At 36.0% G+C, this 6644-nt stretch overlaps 2 long non-coding RNA genes across 3 annotated transcripts in view; one reads left to right on the forward strand and one right to left on the reverse strand.

Annotated features, from left to right (window-relative positions):
- LOC108892230 (uncharacterized) overlaps positions 1-6644 on the forward strand; it is a 17430-nt gene that overhangs the window by 8419 nt on the left and 2367 nt on the right. For both annotated transcript variants that reach the window (XR_007813479.1, XR_007813478.1), the window contains exon 3: positions 2913-2986. This is a non-coding gene — a long non-coding RNA (uncharacterized LOC108892230). The remainder of the gene's footprint in view (positions 1-2912; positions 2987-6644) is intronic.
- Positions 4817-6366, reverse strand: LOC127142600 (uncharacterized). Its single transcript, XR_007813477.1, has 3 exons — positions 6185-6366; positions 5162-5275; positions 4817-4895 (listed from the first exon to the last, which is right to left on the reverse strand). It is a non-coding gene; the product is annotated as an uncharacterized LOC127142600 (long non-coding RNA).

Genomic DNA, 6644 nt, shown 5'->3' on the forward strand with positions numbered 1-6644 from the left:
TCATCCTTTCATCCTTCATCCTTCATCCTTCATCCTTTTCAGCACTTTTTTCATCTACACTGCCCTTCATCTCTCTTCCCTGTCCTCTGTATTTTTTTTTTTGTTAATTTTCTTTCTTTCATCTCTTTGTCATCCCTCTCTCTGTCCCTCCATCTCTCTCTCTCTCCAGTTGTCTCTCCAGTTGAGTCTCTTTAATCCAGGATAACTTTGTGTTGAATCCTAAATACTGACTCACACACCCTTAATAATACCCTATAGACCAGTTCACACACACTTTCAGTTCGGTAACACTGTACCACTGACTCATGCACTCTCCAGTGTTTGTGCTGCGTTTCCATTTATATCAACAAAGGCAGGCTTAATAACAAAAGCACTTCTCTGTTTAATGCAGTACAGATTTCAAAATAAGATGATCAAAAAGCTTACCTACCAATCAAAAACCGCACCTGATTTAAATGTGCTTAATAAATCAACAATGAAAATAATCTTCAGTTAATCAGCTTAATCTGGATCTGCAGACATTCATGACTGAGCAGCAGGTTGTTCTGTTAGTCTATAGTGTGAGCTGACATTAAGTCAAAAAGAAGACAGGGAGCTGTCAACACGAACAGTTCACCCACTAGAAAAGAGAGCGTCCATCTGACCCCTTCCCACACAATCCTGACTCAAACACTGACAGTGAACATAGCACTCATTCAGTGTGTAACATGATGAAGAAAGCTCTAAGGCTGTGTTCAGATAGACAACAGCGCTGCATGATTTATTACAATAAGGTCACTGTGTTAGCTCTAGTGTAAAAAGCTTTGGCATCACCTGGCACCACTGTTGACCAGTCAAACAAATGCAAGCACAAATTCCTGGAGGAGTGTAATTCAACTTTTAACTTGGCCACTGTTGAAACTAAGAGTAAAATAATTGTTGCAGATTCATCAAATCTCCTCCTATACTACTCTGGACTGCTGTCCAAGGTTCTGGTGTGGTACTTATATCAACACGCCCCCACCAAGGCTTCAGTCTACACACCCATCCATTGAGGCAGCATTATGTATGTTAATGTAATTCATAGGGGATAGTTTTGATAATGCATAATAATGCAATTTGCACACACACATTCATACACACCACTTGTGCACAGTGTTAATACCAATATAATACAATATAAAGCCTCTACATATGAGCCAGACCGCACACTCACACACCTGTCATACCACACACACACACACACACACACACACACACACATATGAATTAGTACTTCTGTTTTTGTGAGGACTCCCTGCAGCCTTTACCCCAACATAAACCATCACAACTAAATGCCTAACCCCAACCCTAAACCTGATCCTAACCTGAACCCTAAAACCACGTCCTAACAAACCTTTGAATGTGTGTCAGAAGGCGAGACCCAAAAAAGATGTCCTTACATGGAAGGTCTAAAACTCTACTCTAAGGCTCTGGTCCTCACAAAATCACACAAGTACACACACACACACACACACACACACACACAGAGAGAGAGAGAGAGAGAGAGAGAGAGAGAGAGAGAGAGAGAGAGCCAAGTGTATCCCAGAACAATGGGTAATGCTATAAACTTATTTTAGGTGAACAACAAAGAGACGCCACAGGAACCCTGAGCTAGTCCCCTCAATCCCCCTGCTGTCAGTCAGAATGACACTAATGCTACACACAAACACACACACACACACACACATGAAATATTCAAAGGGACAAACTTCCTTTTAATGAAAAGCTAAGTTTGATTTGAAATGGATGGAATGAATAATAAAAAAATGGACAGTGGTATCTCTCACACACAGCATCAGTTTGTCAGTTCTAATCTTTATTTATCCTCTCTTCATGTTTGATATGAATCCCTGTCATAATCCACAATCCCAAATTACATTTGTGATGTAAAAAATCCACAGTGATGTATTCTAAAAAAAAAAATGACTAAAACAAATTATTTCCAAAGTACTTGTTAAATAACTGACCAGTCATGGTCAAGACAAGAGACAAGTATGTCATTAGTCTGCAATTTACATCAAGGCTCCAGTCAGTATTTTTTGTACAAATGATGCAAAAAATGAAATTATGTAATTTGACAGTTATGGTACAACATAGCCTTTTTCAGCCCCTCTTAGCTTTTGGTTTGGTTTTTGCAGCACATTTTCTGTCTGGTTCAGTCGCAGAGTTTCCAGCTGCAGTTCTTCAGACAGCTGTTTTCAGTCTCTGGTTGGAGACAAGCTGGTGAGGAAAGTGGACACTTAGCAACTAAAGAGTGAGATGTTTTTTTGTCAGGAGTTGGTGGAGACCAATCCAGAGCTAAAAGGAGAGTGAATATAGGCTGGACACAGCACTCCAGTAGGATAGTGATCTGTGTCCGTTTAGGTGGGAAGCTTTTTATAAGGTGATATGTCGGGGCTGAGTGTGTGTCAGCGTGTGATCCAGTTTTTCTCTCCCCCCCAGTGGGCACAAAGAGAATTTAATGTAACTTTAAGAGAATTTTTGTAACTTTAACTAAACAAAAAGTAATATATATTATAATATATAATACTAATATTCATATTAAATGAATAGGAGGAGGCCACAGAAACTGTAACTGAAGTTACTGCTGGTTGTTTGTAGAGCTGCAGTGATTAGTCAATTAATCAATTGCCAAAAAATTGATTTGGCAACTATATTGATGATTGCTCAAACAGTTGCCTTAAACTTAAAAAAGTTTACTATTTAATTTAAAAAATTCATTAAAGAATAATTGATCAACAGTTGCAGCCCTGTCTGTTTGTAATGTTGGTCATGTAAAAAAACATTATTCTATAGTTGGTGTCATTATATTTCAGTCTCATCTAAACATATTTTACCTTCTTTATTGGGTCACTCCTGACAAAAGCACCTTTGTGTTTTGCAACTCACAGAAGCTCAATGAGCGAACAGCTGCTGCTACAGCCTGCGACGATGAACAGCTGGACGTTATCGATCCAATCGGAAGGTAAGATCAGCCAGATCATAAAAATACCTGAGTCCTTCGAGAAATGACCTTGACTAGTAAAACGAGGTATGTGGGTCACACACACATGCAGAGAGAGGAGTAGTAACTAGAGGCTGCATTCCACTGAGGCTCCACAGCAAAGCTCCAGAATCCTACTGGAATCTCTGTGTGCTCGCACACACACACACGGACACACACACACCATACATACATATATTAAAATACACAGAGACCATAGGTACCACAGACCATGAGATCACCTGTTCTTGTGGAAACAAGGTAGGGAACAATGAATCATACTTATAGCTCAGCCATGCATACATACAGTATATACACTACACAGCATCAGATCACACACACACAGGCAGACACCAGGATGAGCTTAGAATAATAAACTCTATTTATAGATGATAGCTAGTAGATGGCATGACTTACTTACTTAAGAAGCTAAAGAGATGGCACCTTAGACTGGTTTTAAAGGCATCAATGAAGGGGGAAAATCTCATTGTTATTGTTCCACTGTTAAGGACCAACAAGTGAAATTGCTAGACAGACTGATTCCTACATTAAGTGAATTGCAGTAGTTGAGGCCTTTTGAAATAAAAGCGTTAACTGTAGTCTCCAGATCGTTAACAAACAGCAATTTTAATTTTAATTTTGCAAGCAATGTGAGATGGAAGAAGTCAGTGCTGTTTATCAAATTTTAAAGATAGCACCAGAATTTCTTGTGTTGTCTAAGGGCATTGGTTGCTGAGTTCTCTGCAAGATTAGGACCTCCGTTTGATTCTGGAGTAGTTGAAGGAATCGTTTTTTCTGAAGGTGTTTGAGATTTCCCATGTAGGTATTTTTGGGTTTTCTGCATCCAGCATACCCATGACTTTAAGAATGATCAGTTTTAGCCTGAGACTCTTCAGTTTTACTCTGAGAATATTCAATTTTAGCCTGAGAATTATTAGTTTTAGCTTGAAAATGTTCAGTGTTAGCCTGAGAATGGTCAGATTTAGCTTGAGGATGGTAGAATAGAATAGGCTTTATTGTCATTATACATTGGAGTACAACAAAATTGCAGCCCAAAAATGTTTAATGTTAGCCAGAGAATGTTCAGATTTAGCTTGAGAATGTTAAGTTTTAACCTGAGAATGTTCAGTTTTAGCCTGAGAATCTTCCGCTGTAGCCTGAGAATGATCAGATTTAGCTTCATAATGTTCACTTTTAGCTTGAGAATGTTTGGGTTTACCTTAAGAATGTTTACTGTTAGTCTAAGAATGTTTGGTGTTAGCCTTCTCAGTTTTAGCAGGAGAGTGTGTAGTTTTTGACCTGAGAATTTGGAGTTTTTCCACATTTTTGACAACATACTACGGTATTTTTGACGATCATTGACAACTTACTATACTATGACCTTTTTTTTTTTAAACATTTTTTAATGCCACACCATATTATACTCTGACCATTTTTGACGTCATAGTATACTGTGATATTTTTTGACCTTTTTTGACCTCATACTATACTATGACATTTTTTGACCGTTTTTGACGTCATAGTATACTAAGACATTTTTTGGACGTTTTTGACGCCTTACTATACTATGACATTTTTTGACCATTTCTGATGCCTTACTATACCATGACATTTTTTGACCATTTTTGAAGCCATACTATACTATGACATTTTTTGACCATTTTTGAAGCAATACTATGACATTTTTTGACTGTTTTTGACGTCATAGTATACTAAGACATTTTTTGGACGTTTTTGACCTCATACTATACTATGACATTTTTTGACCATTTTGGACATCATAGTATACTAAGACATTTTTTGGACGTTTTTGACGCCATACTATACTATGACATTTTTTGACCGTTTTTGACGCCATACTATACTATGACATTTTTTGACCATTTTTGACCTCATACTATACTATGACATTTTTTGACCATTTTTGAAGCCATACTATACTATGACATTTTTTTGACGTTTTTGACGCCATACTATACTATGACATTTTTTGACCATTTTTGAAGCCATACTATACTATGACATTTTTTGACCGTTTTGGACATCATAGTATACTAAGACATTTTTTGGACGTTTTTGACGCCTTACTATACTATGACATTTTTTGACAGTTTTTCACGCCATACTATACTATGACATTTTTTGACTGTTTTTGACGCCATACTATACTATGACATTTTTTCATGATTTTTGACGCCATACTATACTATGACATTTTTTGACCGTTTTTGACGCCATACTATACTATGACATTTTTTGACCATTTTTGACCTCATACTATACTATGACATTTTTTGACCATTTTTGAAGCCATACTATACTATGACATTTTTTTGACGTTTTTGACGCCATACTATACTATGACATTTTTTGACCATTTTTGATACTATACTATGACATTTTTTGACCGTTTTGGACATCATAGTATACTAAGACATTTTTTGGACGTTTTTGACGCCTTACTATACTATGACATTTTTTGACAGTTTTTCACGCCATACTATACTATGACATTTTTTGACTGTTTTTGACGCCATACTATACTATGACATTTTTTTCATGATTTTTGACGCCATACTATACTATGACATTTTTTTGACCGTTTTTGACGCCATACTATACTATGACATTTTTTCATGTTTTTTTTGACGCCATACTATACTATGACATTTTTTCATGTTTTTTGATGCCATACTATACTATGACATTTTTTCATGATTTTTGACGCCATACTATACTTGACATTTTTTGACCGTTTTTGACGCCATAGTATACTAAGACATTTTTTGACGTTTTTGATGCCTTACTATACTATGACATTTTTGGACCATTTTTGAAGCCATACTATACTATGACATTTTTTGACGTTTTTGACGTCATAGTATACTAAGACATTTTTTGGACGTTTTTGACGCCATACTATACTATGACATTTTTTGACCATTTTTGAAGCCATACTATACTATGACATTTTTTTTGACGTTTTTGACGCCATACTATACTATGACATTTTTTGACCATTTTTGAAGCCATACTATACTATGACATTTTTTGACCGTTTTGGACATCATAGTGTACTAAGACATTTTTTGGACGTTTTTGACGCCTTACTATACTATGACATTTTTTGACCGTTTTTCACGCCATACTATACTATGACATTTTTTGACTGTTTTTGACGCCATACTATACTATGACATTTTTTCATGATTTTTGACGCCATACTATACTATGACATTTTTTGACCGTTTTTGACGCCATACTATACTATGACATTTTTTCATGTTTTTTGACGCCATACTATACTATGACATTTTTTGACCATTTTTGAAGCCATACTATACTATGACATTTTTTGACCGTTTTTGGACATCATAGTATACTAAGACATTTTTTGGACGTTTTTGACGCCTTACTATACTATGACATTTTTTGACCGTTTTTGACGCCATACTATACTATGACATTTTTTGACCATTTTTGACCTCATACTATACTATGACATTTTTTGACCATTTTTTGAAGCCATACTATACTATGACATTTTTTTTGACGTTTTTGACGCCATACTATACTATGACATTTTTTGACCATTTTTGAAGCCATACTATACTATGACATTTTTTGACCGTTTTGGACA

The sequence above is a fragment of the Lates calcarifer genome, linkage group LG6 (assembly GCF_001640805.2).
Source record: "Lates calcarifer isolate ASB-BC8 linkage group LG6, TLL_Latcal_v3, whole genome shotgun sequence".
NCBI classification, from domain to species: Eukaryota; Metazoa; Chordata; class Actinopteri; family Centropomidae; genus Lates; species Lates calcarifer.